This window comes from Tamandua tetradactyla, chromosome 1, assembly GCF_023851605.1.
Source record: "Tamandua tetradactyla isolate mTamTet1 chromosome 1, mTamTet1.pri, whole genome shotgun sequence".
Classification (NCBI taxonomy): Eukaryota; Metazoa; Chordata; class Mammalia; order Pilosa; family Myrmecophagidae; genus Tamandua; species Tamandua tetradactyla.
Window position 1 is genome coordinate 10802715 of NC_135327.1, and position 26044 is coordinate 10828758.

Below are 26044 nucleotides of genomic sequence, written 5' to 3' on the forward strand. Positions count from 1 at the left end.
AGAGGCAGGACTGGGGAAGCAGCACCCTCTGCCCGTCCCCTGGCCTGGGTCATTTTTGCCTTCTAAGTCCCCTTCCTCTGCTGACATGTCCCAGGCTGTATGGCCACGGGGGCCTCACCCCCAGTCTTTAGGGAACAAGCCCTGGGATGTGGTCAGGGACCCCTTAGGCTTGGGGCAGTAGACCTCGGTGCCAACAAGGACTGATGGGTCCTGGCCGGGACGCCAGGCAGTGATGGTCAGGGCTGGGCGGTTCCCAGCTCCGACTGTCCTTCCTGGAAAGATATCAGTTTGGCCAACCCCTCTGGAATCTGTTTGTGATTTCCAGCCTGGGGAAGAACACTGAAGGGTCATTATTAATCACTAGATGAAATGAAGCTCTCTCTGTGCTAAAATCCCTGCAGGACCTACCAGCTGCCCCATGGGCTTGACCCTCAGCATGTATGTTCTTTGGGTATACATACCTTCTACCTCCCCTGTCCCCCAACCTGGCATCCAAAAACATCTCTCATGCTTTGCAATCCAAGGAGGGTGTGTTGGTTTGTTAAACTGCCGGAATGCAATGCACCAGAAATGGAATGGATTTTAAAAAGAGAGTTTAATAAGTTAGAAGTTTACAGTTCTAGTGCCAGGAAAATGTCCCAAGTAAGGCACCAACAAGAGTTTACCTTCACTTCAGAAAGGCTGATGTTGTCTGAAACACCTCTGAGTGCTGGGAAGATACGTGACTGGCATCTGCTGGTCCCTTGCCCCTGGCCTCCGTTGCTGTCAGCCTCTGTTTCCTGTGGGAGTGCCTCACTTGGCATCTGTGAGCTTTCACCTAGCTCCTCTGGGACACAACTCTGGGCTCTGGCCTGCTCAGCATCTCATGGGAAGGCACACAGCGATGTGCCACATCTTCAAAACCCGGGTCTTGCATCAGCTCTGTCAGCTCTGAAGCATCTGTTCTCCAAGCATCTACATTCTGCTCTGAGTTTTCTCCAAAATGCTTCCTCTTTTCAAGGATTCTAGGAAGCTAATCAAACCCACCTTGAATGGGTGGAGTCACATCTCATCTAATTAAAAGGTCACACCCACAATTGGGCACGTCACATCTCCGTGGTGATAATCTAATAAAAAGTTTCCATCCTGCAATATTAAATCTGGATTAAAAGAAATAGCTTGCCCCATAGGACTGGATCTGGATTGAAACGTGGCTGTTCTGGGATATGTAGTACTCTCAAACTGGCACAGAGGGTCACGTGTGGTGCCCTCCACTTAAATAGATGTTGAGTATTTAGGGACGATCAATTTCTGCTGGGCCTTGGAGTATATATGAGTGGACTCTATATGGAAGCAGAGTCCAGGGAGATGACCTTGACCTTGGGACAAAACCAGAGGCTTTGAGGAGCCGTCGATGATTGTTGAACAGAAGAGTGACACAGTATTGCTAGTCCCTGCACTAGGTCCCTGGTCAATGGTACTGCACCTGTCTTTCCCACACTGTGCTCTCTCTGGACAGTTCTGCCCTTCTCCTGTCCACTAGTTAATGCCAACGTTGTCTTACAGGTCCCCACTCCATTGTTACTTCCTCAGGGAAGTCTGTGGCAGATGGGCTCTAAGGTGACCCCCCCGCCTCGCCATGGTCCGGCCTCCTGGTGTTCGTGCCTGAGTGACAGTCTATCACCTTTGCCATATTCTATTGGTTAATCACCATGTTCTGTTGGTGATCCTACCTCCACTCAAGCAAAAGGGGTTGCATTGTCAGAGGTCAGAGCCGTCTGACAGGGGCATACTCTGGTTAAAACCAAAGTCATTTCCTGCTAAGCCTCTGTTCAAAACCCTCAGTGGTTCCCAGTCTCACACCTCTCACCCTCCCCTTGCACCTCCTCTTCCACCACGCTCTCCCCACTTACCTGCATCTGCCACATTCACCTCCTCGCAGATCCCCAAGCACCTCCGGTGCACTGCTTTGCACTGGCTGTTCCCCATGCCCAGAATGCTCTTCCCTACATGCCCGCATAGCTCACTCCCCTGCCAGCCTCGAGACTCTTCATATGTCACCTTCTCGGGCCTACCCTGATCGCTCTGCCTGCCTCTCCCTGAGCTGACATTTCCCAGTAGCACTAATTCCTTCTAATACACTGTAGAAGTGAATTACGATGTTTGGTGTTTGTCCGTCTCTCCGCAGAAGAATGTGGGCCCCGTGAGGACAAGACGTCTCGTCTGTCTTCACTGACATAAACCAAGGCGCATAGTAGCTCTTCAATAAGGATTAGCGAGTGGCTGCCACGTCAGTGACGGTCTTGCCTCCAGCTCTGAGTCTGGGTCCTGCCTGCTGGCCTGGCTGGCTCTGGCCTCTTTCCCCAGTGCTCTCGGACCCAGGTGCTGGCTTGTGGCCCGGGAGCTGCCTGACTCGTAGGGTCATCCTAGGACACCAGTGTCTTCACCTCTCTGTGTCCCAGCCAAGTCTCCAGTAGGTACGAAACGCTTAAGTCCAGTTTTTTTTTTTTTTTTTTTTTTTTTTTAAAGGCAAGAGGGTCAAAGAGCACAGGGTTGGAGTATCTAATGCCAGGGGAAAGGAGGCGGCAAGGGAAGTACTGGGGAGGGTGGAGAGAGGACTTTCTGGGTCACAGACTTCCCAGGGACCCCCACACGGTCAGCTGTCACGGTGGCTGAGAGCTGCAGTGGGCAGTGGGTGAGGGCTGCGTGCCACGTACCCTGTGCTGTGCACCACGTGGCAGAGCAGTCCCGTTGAGTCATGGGACACGCAGCCACGCAGCTCTTTAGAGTTTGGTGTGAGGAGTATTTTTGTTTTTTACAACCCAGCTGTCTATGTAATGACTTCCTTCCCGCTGCCTTGTTCACCGAGGTGTCCCCAAGCGACCAGCTGAGTCACCGCATTCCTTGCAACTTAAAACACTGGCCCAAGTCCCAAGCACCAGTTCTTTCGCATAGGTGGGACCCTAGAAGGCAGCCCTGGAGTGTCCAGGGAAGACAGACTGCAGAGCTCCCATCTCTAACCTGCACCCCTCTCCAAAAATATGATTACAAAAAAAAAAAAAAAAAGGTAAAAAAGATGGAATTCCATCTGTCACTAGGGAATGGTCACGGGGCCCTGGGCCATTGCCTGAAGAATTTACTGAGTGACCATGAAGTGTATACCAAATTGGAGGGGGAGGGGTACCAGGAATCAGCATGCATCTGCTCTGCCTTGTTGCAGAGTGAAGTGTCAAACACCCAAGTGAGGGAAACTGCCGGGAATGGAAACTCACACAGCCCTTCTGTAAAATAAGCAGGTGGTTTAGTGAAAACGAAGCGTGCATAGGACATGGGGTGCAGCAGTCTCACTCTTGGAAATGTATTTTGGAGAAAGTTTGCTCAGATCTATACGAAGATAAAGAGAAAGGTATTACAGTGGGGAACTGGAGGTGAGGCTAGCCCTGCAGAAATGAGCTAGCAAATGGTGGATGCATACCTTGAGAGTCTAAAGAACATTTAAAAGTGATAAATTAGATGTCTGTGCAAGAGCACGGACAGAACTTGAGGTTAAGTGGAAGCAGTGAGTTGAAAGGTGCCCCTCCCAAATCCACATCCACCCAGATTGCTGAGAGTGGGCCCTTATTTGTAAGTAGAGTCCTTTCATAGGTAATTAAGTAAGTTATGGATCCTGAGATGAGGTCATCCTGGATTTCAGATGGTCCCTAAGTCCAGTATTGGTGTGAAGATGGAGGCGGAGAGTGGCGGGATGCAGCCGCAAGGCGAGGAGCGCCAGGAGCCATCGCAAGCAGAAGACCGGGGAGGACTCTCCCCTTTCACCTTCAGGGGACCCTTGGCTTTGGCCGTCTGTCCTCCAGAGCTGAGAGAGGGAAAATTTCTGTTGTTTTAAGTCACCCCACTGGTGGCAATTTGTTACGGCAGCTCTAGGAGAGTAATATGATGGGGAAAACAGTAAAAAAGATTTAAAGCATGATAGTTTTCCAATGTGAGCTTTGACATGTGTCACCACGATCATCTGCTCCTCCCTCCACCCCATCCCATCCCCAGGCGACAACAGCTGATGTGCTTAGTGTTCTCTGCATTCTCTAGAGTTTTACATCAATGGTATCGTTTGCTATGTTGTCTCTCCCCTGACTGCTGTCATTCAGCATCTATAATGTTGGTTGTATCAATAGTTTATATCTTTTTATTGTTGAGTGACATTGCATTGCATATACCACAGTTTGTTTATTCACCTGTTCATGGATATTTGGGATGTTTCCACCTTTTGTGTATTACAAATAAAGCAATGATATAAATTTGCATATAAGTCTTTGTGTAGACATAACGCTTTTACTTCTCTCAGGGAAATACCAAGGAATGAAATGGCAGGGTCACATGGTAGAGGCATGTTTAACATAAGAAACCGCCAAGTAGTTTCCCGAAATGGTTGTATCATTTTACGTTCCTAATAGTAATGCATGAGAGTTCCAGTTGTCTAGCATAAGAGTTTTTTTTTTTTTATTAATTAAAAAAAATTAACTAACACAACATTAGAAATCAATCCATTCTACATATGCAATCAGTAATTCTTAATATCATCACATAGGTGTATGGTCATCATTTCTCAGTACATGTGCATCGATTTAGAGAAAGAAATAGCACGACAACAGAAAAAGAAATAAAGTGATAACACAGAGAAAACACAAATAAAAATAAAAAGTACAAAAATATATAAGAGAAAGAAAAAAAAAAAACAAAAAAAAACTATAGATCAGATGCAGCTTCATTCAGCGTTCCAACATAATTACATTACAGTTAGGCAGTATTGTGCTGACCATTTTTTTTTTTTTTTTTTTAGACATCATACCATTCTACATATGCAATCAGTAATTCTTAACATCATCACATAGATGCATGATCTTCGTTTCTTAGTACATTTGCATCGGTTTAGAAGAACTAGCAGTATAACAGAAAAAAATATAGAATGTTAATATAGAGAAAAAAAATAAAAGTAATAATAATAAGAACAAAGCAAACAAAACAAAACAAAACAAGAACCTATCGCTCGGATGCAGCTTCGTTCAGTATTTTAACATGATTACTTTACAATTAGGTATTATTGTGCTGTCCATTTTTGAGTTTTTGTATCTAGTCCTATTGCACAGTCTGTATTCCATCAGCTCCAATTACCCATTATCTTACCCTGTTTCTAACTCCTGCTGAACTCTGTTACCAATGACATATTCCAAGTTTATTCTCGAGTGTCGATTCACATCATTGGGACCATACAGTATTTGTCCTTTAGTTTTGGGCTAGACTCACTCAGCATAATGTTCTCTAGGTCCATCCATGTTATTACATGCTTCATAAGTTTATCCTGCCTTAAAGCTGCATAATATTCCATCGTATGTATATACCACAGTTTGTTTAGCCACTCGTCTGTTGATGGACATTTTGGCTGTTTCCATCTCTTTGCAATTGTAAATAACGCTGCTATAAACATTGGTGTGCAAATGTCTGTTTGAGTTTTTGCCCTTAATTCCTTTGAGTAGATTCCCAGCAATGGTATTGCTGGGTCGTATGGCAATTCTATATTCAGCTTTTTGAGGAACCGCCAAACTGTTTTCCACAGTGGTTGCACCATTTGGCATTCCCACCAACAGTGGATAAGTGTGCCTCTTTCACCACATCCTCTCCAGCACTTGTCATTTTCTGTTTTGTTGATAATGGCCATTCTGGTGGGTGTGAGATGATATCTCATTGTGGTTTTGATTTGCATTTCTCTAATGGCCAGGGACATTGAGCATCTCTTCATGTGTCTTTTGGCCATTTGTATTTCCTCCTCTGAGAGGTGTCTATTCAAGTCTTTTTCCCATTTTGTAATTGGGTTGACTATCTTTTTGTTGTTGAGTTGAACAATCTCATTATAAATTCTGGATACTAGACCTTTATCTGATATGTCGTTTCCAAATATTGATTCCCATTGTGTAGGCTGTCTTTCTACTTTCTTGATGAAGTTCTTTGATGCACAAAAGTGTTTAATTTTGAGGAGTTCCCAATTATTTATTTCCTTCTTCAGTGCTCTTGCTTTAGGTGTAAGGTCCATAAAACCGCCTCCAATTGTAAGATTCATAAGATATCTCCCGACATTTTCCTCTAACTGTTTTATGGTCTTAGACCTAATGTTTAGATCTTTGATCCATTTTGAGTTAACTTTAGTGTAGGGTGTGAGATATGGGTCTTCTTTCATTCTTTTGCATATGGATATCCAGTTCTCTAGGCACCATTTATTGAAGAGACTGTTCTGTCCCAGGTGAGTTGGCTTGACTGCCTTATCAAAGATCAAATGTCCATAGATGAGAGGGTCTATATCTGAGCACTCTATTCGATTCCATTGGTCGATATATCTATCTTTATGCCAATACCATGCTGTTTTGACCACTGTGGCTTCATAATATGCCTTAAAGTCAGGCAGTGCAAGACCTCCAGCTTCGTTTTTTTTCCTCAAGATGTTTTTAGCAATTCGGGGCACCCTGCTCTTCCAGATAAATTTGCTTATTGGTTTTTCTATTTCTGAAAAATACGTTGTTGGGATTTTGATTGGTATTGCATTGAATCTGTAAATCAATTTAGGTAGGATTGACATCTTAACTATATTTAGTCTTCCAATCCATGAACACGGTATGCCCTTCCATCTGTTTAGGTCTTCTGTGATTTCTTTTAGCAGTTTTTTGTAGTTTTCTTTATATAGGTTTTTTGTCTCTTTAGTTAAATTTATTCCTAGGTATTTTATTCTTTTAGTTGCAATTGTAAATGGGATTCGTTTCTTGATTTCCCCCTCCGCTTGTTCATTGCTAGTGTATAGAAATGCTACAGATTTTTGAATGTTGATCTTGTAACCTGCTACTTTGCTGTACTCATTTATTAGCTCTAGTAGTTTTGTTGTGGATTTTTCCGGGTTTTCGACGTATAGTATCATATCATCTGCAAACAGTGATAGTTTTACTTCTTCCTTTCCAATTTTGATGCCTTGTATTTCTTTTTCTTGTCTAATTGCTCTGGCTAGAACCTCCAACACAATGTTGAATAATAGTGGTGATAGTGGACATCCTTGTCTTGTTCCTGATCTTAGGGGGAACGTTTTCAATTTTTCCCCATTAAGGATGATATTAGCTGTGGGTTTTTCATATATTCCCTCTATCATTTTAAGGAAGTTCCCTTGTATTCCTATCCTTTGAAGTGTTTTCAACAGGAAAGGATGTTGAATCTTGTCAAATGCCTTCTCTGCATCAATTGAGATGATCATGTGATTTTTCTGCTTTGATTTGTTGATATGGTGTATTACATTAATTGATTTTCTTATGTTGAACCATCCTTGCATACCTGGGATGAATCCTACTTGGTCATGATGTATAATTCTTTTAATGTGTTGTTGGATACGATTTGCTAGAATTTTATTGAGGATTTTTGCATCTATATTCATTAGAGAGATCGGCCTGTAGTTTTCTTTTCTTGTAATATCTTTTCCTGGTTTTGGTATGAGGGTAATGTTGGCGTCATAGAATGAATTAGGTAGTTTTCCCTCCCCTTCGATTTTTTTGAAGAGTTTGAGGAGAGTTGGTACTAATTCTTTCTGGAATGTTTGATAGAATTCACATGTGAAGCCGTCTGGTCCTGGACTTTTCTTTTTAGGAAGCTTTTGAATGACTGCTTCAATTTCTTTACTTGTGATTGGTTTGTTGAGGTCATCTATGTCTTCTTGAGTCAAAGTTGGTTGTTCATGTCTTTCCAGGAACCCGTCCATTTCCTCTAAATTGTTGTATTTATTAGCGTAAAGTTGTTCATAGTATCCTGTTATTACCTCCTTTATTTCTGTGAGGTCAGTAGTTATGTCTCCTCTTCCATTTCTGATCTTATTTATTTGCATCCTCTCTCTTCTTCTTCTTCTTGTCAATCTTGCTAAGGGCCCATCAATCTTATTGATTTTCTCATAGAACCAACTTCTGGCCTTATTGATTTTCTCTATTGTTTTCATGTAAGAGTTTTTTTTTTAATTTTTAATTTTTTTAAATTGTAAAATGTAACATATATACAAAAAAAGCAACAAATTTCCAAGTGTGTTTTTTAAAAATTTTTTTTATTAATCAAAAAAAAGAAAAGAAATTAACACAACATTTAGAAATCATTCCATTCTACACATGCACTCAGTAATTCTTAGTATCATCACATAGATGTATGATCATCATTTCTTAGTACATTTGCATCATTTTAGGAAAAGAACTAGCAAAACAGCAGAAAAAGATATAGAATGTTAATATAGAGAAGAGAATTAAAATAATAATACTAATAAAAATATATATATATATAAAAAGGAAAAAGAAATAAACAAAAACAAAAGATATAAACACACAAACAAGCAAACAAAAAACCATATTTCAGGTGCAGCTTCATTCAGTGTTCCAACCTAGTTACATTACACTTAGGTATTATTGTGCTGTCCATTTTTGAGTTTTTGTATCTAGTCCTGTTGCACAGTCTGTATCCCTTCAGCTCCAATTACCCATTATCTTACCCTGTTTCTAACTCCTGCTGGTCTCTGTTACCAATGACATATTCCAAGCTGATTCTCGAATGTCGGTTCACATCAGTGGGACCATACAGTATTTGTCCTTTAGTTTTGGGCTAGACTCACTCAGCATAATGTTCTCTAGGTCCATCCATGTTATTACATGCTTCATAAGTTTAGTCTGTCTTAAAGCTGCATAATATTCCATTGTAGGTATACGCCACAGTTTGTTTAGCCACTCGTCTGTTGATGGACATTTTGGCTGTTTCCATCTCTTTGCAATTGTAGATAATGCTGCTATAAACACTGGTGTGCAAATGTCCGTCTGTGTCTTTGCCCTTAAGTCCTTTGAGTAGATACCTAGCAGTGGTATTGCTGGGTCGTAATCCATTCTGCCATTCTATGTCTTGATTGGGAAATTCAGTCCATTAACTTTTAGTGTTATTACTGTTTGGATAATATTTTCCTCTACCATTTTGGCTTTTGTATTATATATATCATATCTGATTTTCCTTCTTTCTACACTTTACTCCATACCTCTCTTCTGTCTTTTCGTATCTGACTCTAGTGCTCCCTTTAGTATTTCTTGCAGAGCTGGTCTCTTGGTCACAAATTCTCTCAGTGACTTTTTGTCTATAAATGTTTTAATTTCTCCTTCATTTTTGAAGGACAATTTTGCTGGATATAGGAGTCTTGGTTGGCAGTTTTTCTCTTTTAGTAATTTAAATATATCATCCCACTGTCTTCTAGCTTCCATGGTTTCTGCTGAGAAATCTACACATAGTCTTATTGGGTTTCCCTTGTATGTGACAGATTGTTTTTCTCTTGCTGCTTTCAAGATCCTCTCTTTCTCTTTGACCTCTGACATTCTAACTAGTAAATGTCTTGGAGAACGCCTATTTGGGTCTATTCTCTTTGGGATGCGCTGCACTTCTTGGATCTGTATATTTAGGTCTTTCATAAGAGTTGGGAAATTTTCAGTGATAATTTCTTCCATTAGTTTTTCTCCTCCTTTTCCCTTCTCTTCTCCTTCTGGGACACCCACAACACGTATATTTGTGCGCTTCATATTGTCATTCAGTTCCCTGATTCCCTGCTCAAGTTTTTCCATTCTTTTCCCTATAGTTTCTTTTTCTTTTTGGAATTCAGATGTTCCATCCTCCAGTTCACTAATTGTAGCTTCTGTCTCTTTAGATCTACCATTGTAGGTATCCATTGTTTTTTCCATTTTTTCTTCTTTGTCCTTCACTCCCATAAGTTCTGTGATTTGTTTTTTCAGATTTTCTATTTCTTCTTTTTGTTCAGCCCATGTCTTCTTCATGTCCTCCCTCAATTTATTGATTTGGTTTTTGAAGAGTTTTTCCATTTCTGTTCGTATATTCAGCATTAGTTGTCTCAGCTCCTGTATCTCATTTGAACTATTGGTTTGTTCCTTTGACTGGGCCATATCTTCAATTTTCCGAGCGTCATCCATTATTTTCTGCTGGTGTCTGGGCATTTGATCAGATTTCCCTGGGTGTGGGACCCAGCTGGTTGAAAGGTTTTTCTGTGGAATCTCTGGGCTCTGTTTTTCTTTTCCTGCCCAGTAGGTGGCGCTCGTGGCGGTCGTCTGTCTGTGGGGCAGTCGGCCCGGGAAACCGTGCGTGGAGGCGGGGGTCACTGGCCGCGGCTTGGGGGAGTGCCGGTCCAAATTGCCCAGCTGGCCCGAGACACCAAGCGTGATGGGAGGGCCCCGCTATCCAATGTTCCCAGTCAGACCGGGGAGCCACGTGCGTGGAGGGGACCCCAGTCGCCAGCCGCCCCGGCCGGGAAAACGCGCGCCCCTCGGGTATCTCACCGCAGCGGATTCTCCCTGCCCGTTCAGCCGTTCCAGAATGGGGTACGCTGTCTTTTTGGTCTCTGTTGTGACTCCGGGAGCTGTTTCGTATTGTTTCTGTTTCTTTAGTTGCTTTTCTGGAGGAGGAACTAAGATCCGAGCGTCTTACTAAGCCGCCATCTTCTCCGGAAGTCCCAAGTGTGTTTTAATAAGTAATTATAGAAGAGATTTTGAAGTTTGGTATGGGTTACAGTTAAAAAATTTGTTTATTAATTTAAAAAAATTAACAAATGAAATATAACATTAACAGAGATAATCAGTAATTCACAATATCATCACTTAGTTGCATATTCATCATTTCTTAGAACATTTGCATCCATTCAGAAAAAGAAAAAAAAGACAATAGAAAAAGAAATAAAATGAAGACAGAGCAACAACAAAAAAGATTATACCTACCATACCCCTTACCCCTCGCTTTCACTGATCACTAGCATTTCAAACTAAATTTATTTTAACATTTGTTCCCCCTATTATTTATTTTTATTCCATGTTTTCCTCATCTGTTGACAAGGTAGATAAAAGGAGCATTAGACACAAGGTTTTCACAATCACACAGTCACATTGTGAAAGCTATATCATTATACAATCATCATCAAGAAACATGGCTACTGGAACACAGCTCTACATTTTCAGGCAGTTCCCTCCAGCCTCTCCATTACATCTTAACTAACAAGGTGATATCCACTTAATGCATAAGAATAACCTCCAGGATAACCTCTCGACTCTGTTTGGAATCTCTCAGCCATTGACACATTTTTTTGTCTCATTTCACTCTTCCCCCTTTTGGTTGAGAAGGTTTTCTCAATCCCTTGATGCTGAATTTCAGCTCATTCTAGGGTTTTTCTCATTCCCTTGATGCTGAGTCTGAGCTCATTCTAGAATTTCTGTCCCATGTTGCCAGGAAGGTCCACACCCCTGGGAGTCATGTTGCACGTAGGCAGGGGGAGGGTGGCGAGTTTGCTTGTTGTGTTGGCTGGAGAGAGAGGCCACATCTGAGCAACAAAAGAGACTCTCTTGGGGGTGACTCTTAGGCCTAAATTTTAAGTAGACTTGACCTATCCTTTGTGGGGTTAAGTTTCATATGAATAAACCCCAAGACTGGGGGCTCAGCCTATAGCTTTGGTTGTCCACACTGCTTGTGAGAATATCAAGAATTCAACTTGGGGAAGTTGAATTTCTCCCAATTCGCACCATTCCCCGAAGGGGGCTTTAGCATAAGATTTTGATGGAAAATCCATAGTCACTCAACTTACAAGAATTTATGTTTGTTATAGGATATTTATGGGAAATAGAAGAAAGGCTTCTATTAAAATGGCAGGGACTGATGCAGGTATGTCATAAACTGAGGGGCAGGACTAACTTAACGCTGCACCAAAAGTGGAAAGAAATATCAACACCCCTTGACTTGGAGAGACCCAAGGTGTGGGTGGGACATGGGAGAAGTGTGAACGCTGGGGTTAATTCACCCCAAAGAACGGCCAGTTGACGGATTCAAACTCCTCTTTGATTACTGGCTTCTCAGCCCACCAGCATGACCTGCTGTACCCATGGGGTAGTGGAGGAAATCTGAAGGGAAGCCCCACTGTTCCCATAGCCCAGGGATGGTCAGCCTCAGTGAGGAAGTGTTTTAAAGGCCTCAGGGGACTGGACTGAAGGAAAGAACAGGGGCCACAGGCTCCCAAGGGCCAGCCGCCCCACTGGGCGTCTAAGTGAGGTACTCAAGCAGGGCCCAAGTCTACAGGGAGAAGGTCCCAGGGAATCCACATGCTGTGCTCAGGTATGGGCAGACCAGGAGAAAAAGTATCCTAAATGGGTAGAAATTAGGCCAGAATAACATAAGGAAACTTTACAAGTGAAAAGCTGGAAAAGTTTTGCAATCTATGTATCAAAGAACAAATTTACCTAACATACCTACAAATTAATGAGAAACAACATAGTTAAGTTGAATGAGCAGTTGGCAGAAAAAGAAATCCAAATGGGCAGTGAACGTGAGAGAGTACTCAGCTTCACTGGTAATTAAAGAAATGCAAACTAAACTTTAACCCTCCTTTGCTTTGCCTATTGGAATGGCAGGAATTGCAGTAGTACTCACACAGGTGATAGTGGGACACTCATACGCTGTTGGGTGCATATACCTGTTGGTGCAGGTATAAATTAGTATGCTATTCTGGAGGGCAAATTGACAATATTTGTTAATATTTTAGATATTACTGTCTTTCAACTTATCCATTCTACTTCCAGGATTTCACCCCTCAGAAAGACTTGAACCATTATTTTGAAAAGATGGAAAACTGACAGCTGCAGGTGTTCCCATCTGGAGGAGATTGAGTAAATTAGTATTTCTAACGGGGAGAACTACGGAAATTTTGAGTGGGACAATTCTTTACTATGCTGGATCCCACCCACTGAACACCAGCTGTGGCCCTCAGACACTGACGAACAGAATGACGTCCTGCCCCCCACCGACTCCTCTAGTGAGAATCACCAATTTAAATAAAATTTTCTATAGAGATATAATGGAGTACTATACAGCTATTAAAAAGCATGGAGTAGATTTATAGATATTAAAATGGGCAGAGGTTTACATCCGCCTGTTAAGTAAAAAAATGTTCGATGGTTTATATAATATAATCTCCTTTTTTAAAACAATAAATAAGGCTTAGATACCCTGAAAAAATTCTGAAGGAGTATATAGCAAATTTAATCATGCTTGTTGGTGGGAATCTTCCCAAAGCCATGTGGCCCTGTGTCTAATGCTGCCTTACACGTTGGAGATTTTGCATGCCTATTGTCCCATATCTTGGCTTCCAAAGTTCCACAAAGGTTCAGCTCACTGGAAACGTGGTAGTACGACCTCCTACCTTCTAATGACTTTATAAAAACATCATGGCAGTCATCAGGATGGATTCCAAAAGCAGGGTGCCCGGCTCTGTCCTTCTCCATCCCTATGTCAGACGGGTGTGTCAGTAACTTCCTTGAGGCCACCTCCAGGACCAGCTTCTGTTGTCATCTCTCCAAGTAAGAGAGAGCCCCGCAGGGATGTTGGTTGTCCAGCTGGGTGCAATGGTGATTCCCCCAACTTGTTATCATGAAATCCATTTTTTATTACCACTCTCCCCATGTCTCATAAGTGCAAGAATGGTGGGAGATTGCGGGGACAGGGACATGTTTAGTTTTGCCTGATTGTGGGCTTTGGGCAGTCATAAGATATGTGCTTTTTGTGTCTGGCTCCTTTTGTTCGACATTGTAAGATTCTCCCATGTTGAGTGCAGCTGTAGCTCATTCACTTTTTTCCCCTACAATTTTTTTTTAAAAGTTTTATTCACACACCATATAATCCATCCAAAGTATACTCAATTTTATTGCTGTACATAGAATTCCCTCCCACAATCTGCTTATCCCTTCTACTGTTGATGGGTATTTGAGTTTTTTCCAATTTGGGGCTTTTGTAAATAATGCTGCTATGAGAGTTTTTATGCATGTCTACTGGTCTACCTGGGCACTGTGGGTCTGGAGTAGTTTAGTATGGCTTGTGCGAGTATTTCCCTAATTACTAACAAAGTTAAGCACCTTCCATAAGTTTATTGGCCGTTTGGATTTTTGTGTGTGTGAAGTTCCTTTTCTTGCCCATTTTTCTATTGGTCTGTCTTTTCATTATTTATTTGTAGTAGTTATTTATATATTCTGGGTATAAACCCTTTGTCATTTATGAGCATTGCAAATCTTTCTCCTTTGTGACTTGCCTCTTTATTCTCTTAATGATGTTTCCTGATGAACAGAAGGTCTTAATTGTAAAGAAGTCAAATTTATCGGTATTTTCTTTATGTTGGTGCTTCTTTGGTATATTTAAGAAAACTTTTTCTACCTTGTAGTCATGAGATAATATGCTTTGTTATTTTCTAAAGATTTATTGTTTTATCTTTCATGTTTAAGCTCATAATCCAACAAATTTGTTTGTCAAGTAAATGAACTAAATTTGAGCAACATGTCTCATATATTCACCCATTTATTCTAGAGTTATTAAGTACCAGCCGCTGTGGAAGGCAGTTTGGCGGTTCCTCAAGAAGCTAAGTATAGAATTGCCATATGGCCCAGCAATACCATTGCTAGGTATCTACTCAGAGGACATGAGGACAAGGACACAAATGGACATTTGCACACCAATGTTTATAGCAGCATTATTTACAATTGCCAAGCGATGGAAACAGCCCAAATGTCCTTCAACAGACGAGTGGCTAAACAAGCTGTGGTATATACATATGATGAAACATTATGCAGCTGTAAGACAGAATAAAGTTATGAAGTATGTAACAACATGGATGGACCTTGAGGACATTATGCTGAGTGAGATTAGCCAGAAACGAAAGGACAAATACTGTGTGGTCTCACTAATGTGAACTGACATTAGTGAATGAACTTGGAGAATTTCAGCTAATAGCAGAGACCATCAGGAGATAGAATAAGGTAACATTGGGTAATTGGAGCTGAAGGGATACAGATTGTGCAACAGGACTGATTGTAAAAATTCAGAAATGGATAGTGCAATACTACCTAACTGTAATACAATAATGTTAGAACACTGAATGAAGCTGAATGTGAGAATGATAGGAGGAAGGCTGGGGGCACAGATGAAATCAGAAGGAAAGATAGATGATAAAGACTGAGATGGTATAATCTAGGAATGCCTAGAGTGTACAATGATAGTGATTAAATGTACAAATTAAAGGATGTTTTTGCATGAGGAAGAACAAAGAAATGTCAGTATTGCAGGGTTTTGAAAATAGATGGTAATTCATATTTTAAAACTTTAACTTATGTGTAAGACTAAAGCAAACAATGTTTATTTGGTACAAAGTTTATGATTTGTCTATTGCATTTCCTAATATAACTTATGTGGACAGTTTAATTGAACACCATAGGTACATGGAATCTTGAGTAGGGCATGAGAGTTTTTTTTTTTTTTAGATTATATGATTTTCATAAATATACATACATATCATTTAAACAAAATCTCAAAGGATCTATATCAATATATAATGGTGGTTATCTCTGGGGAGGAATTATGAGTACATTTCACTTTCTTTTCAAATGTCTTATCTATTTTGTTTTATTAAGCATGAATTTCTTTTGCACTCTGAAAAAGAACAAAGTAATTTTATTATATTTTATACAAATCAAATATACAATTTCTTATTTTGCTAGTCTTCTCATTTCTTTATTTTTAAAACATTTTTTATTGTGAGATCTGATATATACACAAAAAAGCAACAGATTTAAAAATATATTGTAACAAATAGTTTAGAACAAATTTCAAAGCTTGGTATGGGTCACAGTTCCACAATTTCAGGTTTTTCCTACTTGCTGCTCCAAGACACTGGAGACTAAAAGAAATATCAATATAATGCTTCAGCAGTCATATGCATTTGTTAAATCCTAACTTCTCCATTATAATTCCTCCTTCCCTTAGATCCTTCTCCCAATCTTTGGGGATATTTGGACTATGCCCATTCTAATATTTTCACGTTGAAAAGGGGTGTTGACAATATGGGATGGGGGGTGGTACTAGTTGATGTTCTTGGAGAGACTGGCACCTCTGGGTTTCAGGATTTATCTGGCCTAGGAACCCTCTGAAGATTTTAGGTTTCTAGAGAAACGGGAGTCTCCTAATTGGTTCTCATTACATGCTGGTAAAGCTCCTTCTGCCACACTTCTAGAGTCTGCCATTCTCGTTCCATGGAATAAGTGGCAACATCCTCAAAAGTAAAAAGTAACTGACCCTGGCTATTATTTTTCTTCTTTGATTCAGCATTTGTGGAGTCCTTCTGTGGTTTCCATCATCCTCCAGTTCCGAGCAAGTGGGGTTTGTCCTTTTATTTGTTGATTCTGTTGGAAGACTTTGCCAGAAGATGTCTTATGTTGTCACGTTGATGATGTCACTCACTTCCATTTCTTTTTTCGATTACAAACAATGCTCCAATAGGCTTTCTTAGATATTAGTACTTTTACTTCTATAGGATGAAGTCAGAACCCAATTGGCCATGGCCTTTCGGGGTCCCGTGCAGCCCCAGCTGGGAGAGACTGACGTCCCTACTCGGCTCGCAGGAACCCTTTTGGCCATGTGCCGCCTCCAGCTCCCGCCCTGGTCTGAGGCTGAGCAGGGGGGGCCCAGACACCCCAGCGGTTTCCCTAAGGCCTCGTGATACACCCTGGGTATCAGGGCATGAGAGTTTATAGGTTTGTCTAGAGTGATGCCCCGATAAATCCCAGAGTGATTTGAACAGTGAATAAAAAAGTATTTGCAAAGTCCCCTTGGGGAAATGGCAAGAAAGGGGGAAAATTCAACTTCCCCATGTGGAGAATTCCTGATATTCTCACAAGCAGTGGGGACAACCAAAGCAATAGGCCAAGCCCTCAATCTTGGAGTTTGTTCAAATGAAACTTATCCCTGCAAAGGATAGGTCAAGCCTACTTAAAATTAGGCCTAAAAGTCACTCCCAGAGAACCTCTTTTGTTGCTCAGAGGTGGCCTCTCTCTCTCAGCTAACACGGCAAGCAAACTCACTACCCTCCCCCTCTCTATGTGGGACATGACTCCCAGGGGTGTAAACCTTCCTGGCAATGTGGAACAGGAATCCTAGAATGAGCTGGGACTCAGCATCAAGGGATTGAGAAAACCTTGACTGAAAGGGGGAAGAGAGAAATGAAACAAAATAAAGTGTCAGTGGCTGAGAGATTTCAAACAGAGTAGAGACTTCTTGGAGGTTATTCTTACGCATTATACAGATATCCCCTTTTAACTAAAAAGGTATATTGGAGAGGCTGGAGGGAACTGCCTGAAACTGCAGAGCTGTGTTCCAGCAGCCATGTTTCTTGAAGATGATTGCCTAATGATATAGTTTTTGCAGTGTGACTGTGTGACTGTGAAAACCTTGTGTCTGATGCTCCTTTTATCTATGGTATGGACAGATGAGTAAAACATAGGGATTAAAAATAAACAAATAAAATGGGAACAAATGTTAAAATAAATTTAGTAGATTGAAATGCTAGTGATCAATGAAAGGGAGTGATAAGGAGTATAGAACAAAATTAGGGGGAACAAAGGCTAAAATATATTGGGGAATGGAAATACTAGCAGTCAATAAGAGGGAGCAGTAGGGAGTATGATGTGTATGAGTTTTTTTCTTTTTTGTTTTTATTTCTTTTTCTGAATTGATGCAAATATTCTAAGAAATGATCATAGTGATGAATATACAACTATGTGATGATATTGTGAGTTATTGATTATATACCAAGAATGGAATGAACATATAGTAAGAATGTTCGTTTTTGTATGTAATGTTTAAAAAAAAAGTTATTGAGTACCTTTCATGTGTCAGGCCACGTTTATTGTTCTATTTTTCATATTTAGGTCCATAATACATCTAAAATTGGTTCAAATATGGTATGAGATAACGTTTCAATGTCATTTTTCCTCAATGGATATTTGCCCAAAATCTGGCTGAGTGTGTTCTTCAGTTATCTTGCAATTTTAGGTCTTTTGTATTGCCATATAAATATTAGAATCAGCTTATCAATGTCCTTAAAGAAAAGTCTTCTGGGATATTGATGGGTATTGCATTGAATTTATAGAACAATTTGAGGAGAATTGTTAACGGTATCGAATCTTCCAATCCATAAACGTGGTCTATTTCTCCATTTTTATAAATGAGTTCTTCTTAGTTTCTCTAAAGAATGTTTTGTAGGTTTCAATGGATTAACTTGTACATCTTTATTTTATTTCTAGATCTTTGTTTTTTAATGCTATGGTAAATAGTATTTTTTAAAACTTTTTTATTAATTAAAAAAATTAACAAACAAAACATTTAGCTATCATTCCATTCTACATATACAATCAGTAATTCTTAATATTATCACATAGTTGCATATTCATCATTTCTTAGTACATTTGCATCGATTGAGAAAAAGAAATAAAAAGACAACAGAAAAAGAAATAAAATGATAATAGAGAAAAAAAAGACTATACATACCATACCCCTTACCCCTTGCTTTCATTTAAAACTAGCATTTCAAACTGAATTTATTTTAACATTTGTTCCCCCTATTATTTATTTTTATTCCATATGTTCTACTCTTCTGTTGATATAGTAGCTAAAAGGAGCATCAGACATAAGGTTTTCACATTCACAGAGTCTCATTGTGAAAGCTGTATCATTGTTCAATCATCATCAAGAAACATGGCTCCTGGAACACAGCACTACATTTTCAGGCAACTTCCTCCAGCCTCTCCACTACATCTTGAACAAGTTGATATCTACTTAATGCGTAAGAATAACCTCCAGGATAACCTCTCGACTCTGTTTGGAATCTCTCAGCCATTGACACTTTGTCTCATTTTACTCTTCCCCCTTTTGGTCGAGAAGTTTCTCTCAATCCCTTGATGTTAATTCTCAGCTCATTCTAGGGTTTTTCTCAGTCCCTTGATGCTGAGTCTCAGCTCATTCCAGGATCTCTGTCCCACATTGCCAGGAAGGTCCACACCCCTGGGAGTCATGTCCCACGCAGAGAGGGGGAGGGTGGTGAGACTGCTCACTGTGTTGGCTGGAGAGAGGGGCCACATCTGAGCAACAAAAGAGGCTCTCTTGGGGGTGACTCTTAGGCCTAAATTTTAAGTAGACTTGACCTATTCTTTGTGGGGTTAAGTTTCATGTGAACAAACCCCAAACCTGGGGGCTCAGCCTATAGCTTTGGTTGTCCACACTGCTTGTGAGAGTATCAAGAATTCAACTTGGGGAAGTTGAATTTCTCCCCACTCTCACCATTCCCTGAAGGGGGCTTGCAAATACTTTTCCAGTCACTGATCAAATCACTGGGATTCATCGGGGGATCACTCTGGACAAACCAACAAAATCTCATGTGCTACCTGAGATTCCAAGTACTTATGACATTCACTCAAACTATCTACATGAGTTATATTAGGAAATGCTCTAGTCAAAATCTAAATTTTGTAACAAATAAACATTTTTTGCTTTAGTCTCACACATAAGGTGACATTTTAAAGTATTAATTATCATCTATTTTCAGCACCCTGCCATAATGACATTCCTTTGTTCTTCCTCATGCAAAAACATTTTTAAAATTTGTACATTGTACATTTCACTATTATTATACACTCTAGGCATTCCTAGATTATACCATCTCGATCTTTACCATCTATCTTTCTTTCTGATTTCATTTATGTCCCCAGCCCTCCTCCCTCTATCATTCTCACATGCAGCTTCATTCAGTGTTTTAACATAATTACATTACAGTTAGGTAATATTGTGCTGTCCATTTCTGAGTTTTTGTATCCAGTCCTGTTGCACAGTCTGTATCCCTTCAGCTCCAATGGTAAATAGTATTTTAAATGCAATTTTCCAATTGTTCATTCCTAGGATATAGAATTACAATGGACTTTTAAGTAATCATCTGTTGCATAAATCTGGCAAGTTCACTTAATTCTAGAAGTTTGTTTCTAGGATGCAGCTCCTTAGGATTTTCTATATATTCAATCGTGAAATCTTTGAATAAAGATGTTTTGATTCTTTTTTTCTGTCTTTAAGACTTTCTTTTCCTTTATCTTAACTTATTGCTCTAGCTAGGACATGTAGTTAAATGTTCATTACATTGGCAAGAGTTGGCATCCTTGATCTGACCTTAAGGATGAAATGTTCAATACTTTCCCATCAAGGTCAACATTAGCTGTAGGGTTTTTTGTAGATACCCTATATCAGACTGAAGAAGTTCTCTTCTGCTCCTAGGTTGCTCGGAGTTTTTATTGTGAATAAATGTTGAATTTTACCAAATGCTTTTTTCAGTATCTATGCAGATGATCATAAATTGTCTTTCTTGTTTTGTTAATGTGGTTGATTTTTGAATGTTAAACCAATTGCATTCCTGGGATAAAATTTACTTGGTTATGATCTATCATCATTTTAATGTATTGCTGAATTTGATTTGCAAATATTTTGTCTAGGGTTGTTGCATTTATGGTCTGCAATTCTTTTTTTTTTTTTGTAATTTTCTTGCCAGTTTTGGTATCAGGATTATACTAACCTCATAAAATCAGTTGGGAAGTGTTCTCTTTTCATTTTTGGAGAGAATTTGTCTAAAATAGAAATTATTTCTTATTTAAATGTTTGCTAGAATTTTTCTATTCTTTTACCTTTTTAACCTATATGGTTATATTAAAGTGTGCCTCTTTTAAACGTCATATAGTTGTCTTTTTAAAAATTCAGTCTGTCTGTCTCTTTCTTTTTATTGGAGTACTTAGTTCATGTACATTTGACACAATTACCAATATGGTTTGCTTTAAGTCTACAAACTTGCTACTTGTTTTCTGCTTGTCCTACCTGTGTTTTGTTATCTCCCTTTCTGCCTCTTTTTTTATTACACATATTTTTTAATATTCTAAGTTATCTCCTGTATTGGATTTTTAGATATAACCCCCCTTTTGTTTTTGTTTTTTATATCTCAATTGTATTTTTATGCTCCCCAGTTTATTTTGGAAACAGCCCTTTCTGATATATGTCCAAAGGAATTTGAAATACAGTTATAGCAAAGTACACAGAAATTACCTATAAATGAAACACGATACAAGAACACTTTTAGCATATTATTGAAGGACTTCAACATAATTGAATTCTTTCTCCAGCTTTTTAAACTATTTTTTTCCCATCTAAACCAATATATATTTGACTTTTGAGTTGTATGTGTGTATAAAACAGGCACATTTGTCAAAGTGAGCATAAGATGAAATAGTATACAGCATCCTTTTTGGATATAATTAAGTTTTCAAGGCCAAAGTGGTCCAAATGGGAGCAAAAAGCTGACTTCCCCATGAAATAAGCTAGATAAATAAAAATTAAGAATAAAACTGAAGATTTATACCATAAATCATTCTCTTTCCTGTCTTTTTAACATACAAGTGTGAGCTTTGGGTATGTGTTGTTCTAGTTTGCTGGCTGCTGGAATGCAGCACACCAGAGACGGATTGGCTTTTAATAAAAGGGGATTCATTTCATTAGTTCTTCAGAGGAAAGGCAGCTAACTTTCATCTGAGGTTCTTTTTTACATGGAAGGCTCAGAGTGATCTCTGCTGGCCTTCTCTCCAGGCCTCTGGGTTCCAACAACTTTCCCCGGGGTGATTTCTTTTTGCATCTCCAAAGGCCTGGGCTGAGCTGCAAGTGCTGAGATGAGGTATGCTGAGCTGCTTGGGCTGTGCTACATTGAGTCTCTCATTTAAGCACCAGCCAATTAAGTCAAACGTCACTCATTGCAGCAGACATGCCTCCTAGCCGACTGCAGAGGTAATCGGTGACAGATGAGGTTCACATGCCATTGGCTCATGTCCGCAGCAACAGAACTAGGTGCCTTCACCTGGCCAAGTTGACAAGTGAATCTAACTACCACATGTGTGAATCAAAATACTTCCAATCAAGATTGTGAACTACTATGACTAGGAAGGGATGTAATTCAATAAAAGACTCTGGGGTAAAAAGAGAGGGAGTATAGGTGAATAAAGGACATTTTTCCATCTAGTTATATATATTGACTTAATAAAGAGATAGACTATTAAGAGTTTCAATGGACTAAGATATTGACTTGGGCCTGAAAGTGATGTTTTAATTATTAAGATTATATTTAAGCATATTAGAAGGCTAGTCATCACTGGATAGTATCTTAAGGTTAAACACTGGAGAGAAATGATTGTTACAAAACACATATAAAACTTTATATTTTGTGGTTCCATATTATCTGTTTCACTGTTTTTGTAATTGGGGCAAGATAGGAGGTCCAATTTGTTTAAGATCATTTAATGTATCCCATAAATTGACTGAACCAAAGATTTTAATTCTTTTGCCAAACACAGCATTGATTTCAATCTACAATTATTTATTTTATTTTATTTATTAAACATACCAATATACAAACACAAACATTCTTACCATATGATCATTCCATTGTTAAAATCAGTAACTCACAATATCACATAGTTGTGTACTCATCATTATGATCATTTCTTAGAACACACAATTTTTTTTTTTTTTTTGCATGGGCAGGCACCGGGAATCGAACCCGGGTCTCTGGCATGGCAGGTGAGAACTCTGCCTGCTGAGCCACCGTGGCCTGCCCTACAATTATTTATTTATTTATTTTTTACATGGGCAGGCACAGGAATCGAACCCGGGTCCTCGGGCATGGCAGGCAAGCACTCTTACCTGCTGAGCCACCGTGGCCCGCCCGCTACAATTATTTTTTAAGAAAAAATAAGTGAATTGAAAAAAAAGTTGTGGCCTAGAGCTGTGAAATGTTACGCTTTTAACACACTGACTGAAAAACCTAGAATATCACTGTAAAAATGTTAGTCATTGTTGGTCTTTAGCAATGAGTAGATGCAGCTTTACTGTGACAGCTCTTAAAATGCTGTGCGGTGCCAAACACACTGCAGAACCTAACACACTGCTGGTCGGAATCATTCTCATGGTACCGACCTTCAATAGTAAGTCGTTTTTGTGGATCATAGCTCCCAAATTGTTCAATTAAAAAAAAAATTTTATTGAGAAATACCCATACATGTACAGTCCAGCCATATTACACAATCAGTGGCTCACAATATCATCACTTAGTTGTGTATTTTTCACCATGATCATTTTTAGAACATCTGCATCACTCCAGAAAAAGCAGTAAAAAGGAAAAAAAATTCATACATCCCATAACCCTTAACCCTCCCTCTCATTGACCCACGGTATTTCAGTCTATCCAGTTTTTACACTTTCAGTTTTTGCTTTGAGGTTTTTAACTTCCCTACCTTTTCTGTTCAAATCACTCAGTCTGCGGTCATCCAAACACAGTATATAATCCAATGTGGCATGGCCTTCATTGGTGCCCTGCCAGGCAGCTTGATCCGTAGGAATATCAGGCTTCTTCATGCCATTTGCCCTCGATAATTAGGAGGGTTTGCTATCTCATAAGTGATGTTGCAGCACTGTCTGTCCTCCGATGATCTGAAATATTTTGATCACTTACAATTGTTCTGCAAACTGCTTCTGCAATGGGTGACTGACCAATGTTACCCGGACATAAAAACATCACTGACTTGGGCAGCTGCCCTCTGTCTTCTCAGGCGCAAAGAAAGGCATACATCCTTAACTTATTGCAATATATCTTGCTATATATTTTCCAAATAATGTAAGAACCTTATAATAGTGTAATTCCTTTCACTGCCCCTACCATTTGCTTTACTTTTGTCATGTATTTTACTTCTCCATGTTACAGATTTTACAATACATTGTCATTATTATTGCCTTAAATATTAAATGATTTTTTTAAGTTTTAAAATAGTTGTTTTATTAACTCACGTGTTTACCCTTTCCTGTGCTCTTCATTCTGTTCTATAGATGAATGTTTTCACTTGGAATCATTTTTCTGCAGCATTAACCCCTCCCTTTGGTAACCTATATTGTAGTTTCTGACTCTAAGAATTCGCTTACTCTAATTATTTCGTACACTGTCCTTTTGTGTCTGGCTTATTTCCTGCAACACGATGCCTCAAGTTTCATCCATATTATTGCATGTCAGAACTTCATTCTTGTTATGGCTAAATAATATTCCATTAAATGTTGTTCTAGTTTGCTAGCTGCTGGAATGCAACACCCAGAGACGGATTGGCTTTTAATAAAAGGGGATTTATTTTGTTAGTTCTTCAGAGGAAAGGTAGCTAACTTTCAACTGAGGTTCTTTCTTACACAGGAAGGCACAGGGTGATCTCTGCTGGCCTTCTCTCCAGGCCTCTGGGTTCCAACAGCTTTCCCCAGGGTGATTTCTTTCTGCATCTCCAAAGGCCTGGGCTGAGCTGCGAGTGCTGAGATGAGGTATGCTGAGCTGCTTGGGCTGTGCTACGTTGTGCTCTCTCATTTAAGCACCAGCCAATTAAGTCAAACATCATTCATTACAGCAGGCATGCCTCCTAACTGACTGCAGATGTAATCAGCAACAGATGAGGTTCATGGGCCGTTAGCTCATGTCCACACCAACAGAACTAGGTGCCTTCACCTGGCCAAGTTGACAACTGAATCTAACTACCACAAATGTGTATACCACAATTTGTCCATTCACTTGTTGGTGTACAGTTGGGTTACTTCCATCTTTTAGCAATTGTGAATACTGCCACTGTGAACATCAGTGTTTAAATATCTGTTAAAGTCCCTGTTTTCAATTTTTTTGCATATATACCCACAAGTGGGATTGCTGGGTCATATGGTAATTCGGTACTAGACTTTCTGAGGAAGTGCCAAAAACTGTTTTCCACAGTGATTGCAACATTTTACATTCCAACCAGCAATATACAAGTCTTCCTATTTCTCTACATCTCTCCAACATTTGTTATTTTCCTTTTTTTTATAGCAGCCTTTAAGTGATTGTGCAATGGTATCTCATTGTGGTTTTGGTTTGCATTTCCCTGATGGCTAATGATGGTGACTACCTTTTTGTGTGCTTGTTGTCCATTTGTGTATCTTCTTTAGAGAAATGTCTATTCATATCTTTTGCCCATTTTAAAATTGGGTTGTCTTTTTGTTTATGAGTTGTAGGATTTGTTTATATATTCTGGATATATCTAGATATGTAATTTCCAAATCTTCTCCCATTCTGGACTGTGTCTTTTTACTATCATGATGAATGAAATTTTTCTATTATGATGCACAAAGGACTTTTAATTTTGATGAAGTCATCCCATTACCTTTCCATATAAATTTAATAATTGGCTTTTCCATTTCTTCAAGAAGGCTACTGGAATTTTTATTGGTACTATGTTGACTCTAAATTGCTTTGGGTAGAACTGACATCTTAATGATATTTAATCTTCTGATTCATGGACATGAAATGTCCTTCCATTTATTTAGGTCCTCTTTGATTTCTTCTATCAATGTTCCATCGTTTTCTCCATGTATAAGACCTTCACATTCTTGGTTAGATTTATTCCTAGGTATTTGATTCATTTAATTGCTATTAAATGGATTTTTTTCTTGATTTCCTCTTTAGATTGTTCATTACTGGTGTATAGAAACACTGCTGATTTTTTTTATTTGTTTTTTTTTTTTTAGTTTTTTAAAAAATGTTTTTATTGACAAAACAGCATACAAACATGAACATTCTTAACATACAAACATTCCATCTGTGGTATTCCATCAATGTGGTATCAGAAACACTACTGATCTTTAAGTGCTGCTCCTGTACCCTGCCAGTTTGCTGAATTTGTTTATTATCTCTAGCAGCTTTATTGTGGATTTTTTTCAGGAGTTTTTATGTATAGGTTCATGTCATCAGACAATAGGGAGAGTTTTGCATTTTCCTTCCCAATTTGGATATCTTTTTCTTGTCTAATTTCTCTGGCTTGAACTTGAGTATATTGTTGAATGCAGTGGTGACAGTTGGCATCCCTTTCCTGTTCCCGATCTTAGAGGGAAAGCTTTTAGTCTTTCACCATTAAGTATGATTCTAGCCTAATATATGGTTTTTCATATATGCCCTTTATTATCTTAAGGGAAGTTTCCTTCTATTCTTTGTTTTCTAGTGTATTTATCAAGAAAAGATGCTGGGTTTTGTCAA

General features: G+C 39.3%; 1 protein-coding gene and 1 long non-coding RNA gene across 4 annotated transcripts in view; one reads left to right on the plus strand and one right to left on the minus strand.

Moving 5' to 3' along the window:
- ZHX3 (zinc fingers and homeoboxes 3) overlaps positions 1–26044 on the plus strand; it is a 177262-nt gene that overhangs the window by 5472 nt on the left and 145746 nt on the right. The window lies entirely within an intron of this gene.
- Positions 3009–26044, minus strand: part of LOC143690809 (uncharacterized) — a 35002-nt gene continuing 11966 nt past the window's right edge. For both annotated transcript variants that reach the window (XR_013179194.1, XR_013179198.1), the window contains exon 5: positions 3009–3899. This is a non-coding gene — a long non-coding RNA (uncharacterized LOC143690809). The remainder of the gene's footprint in view (positions 3900–26044) is intronic.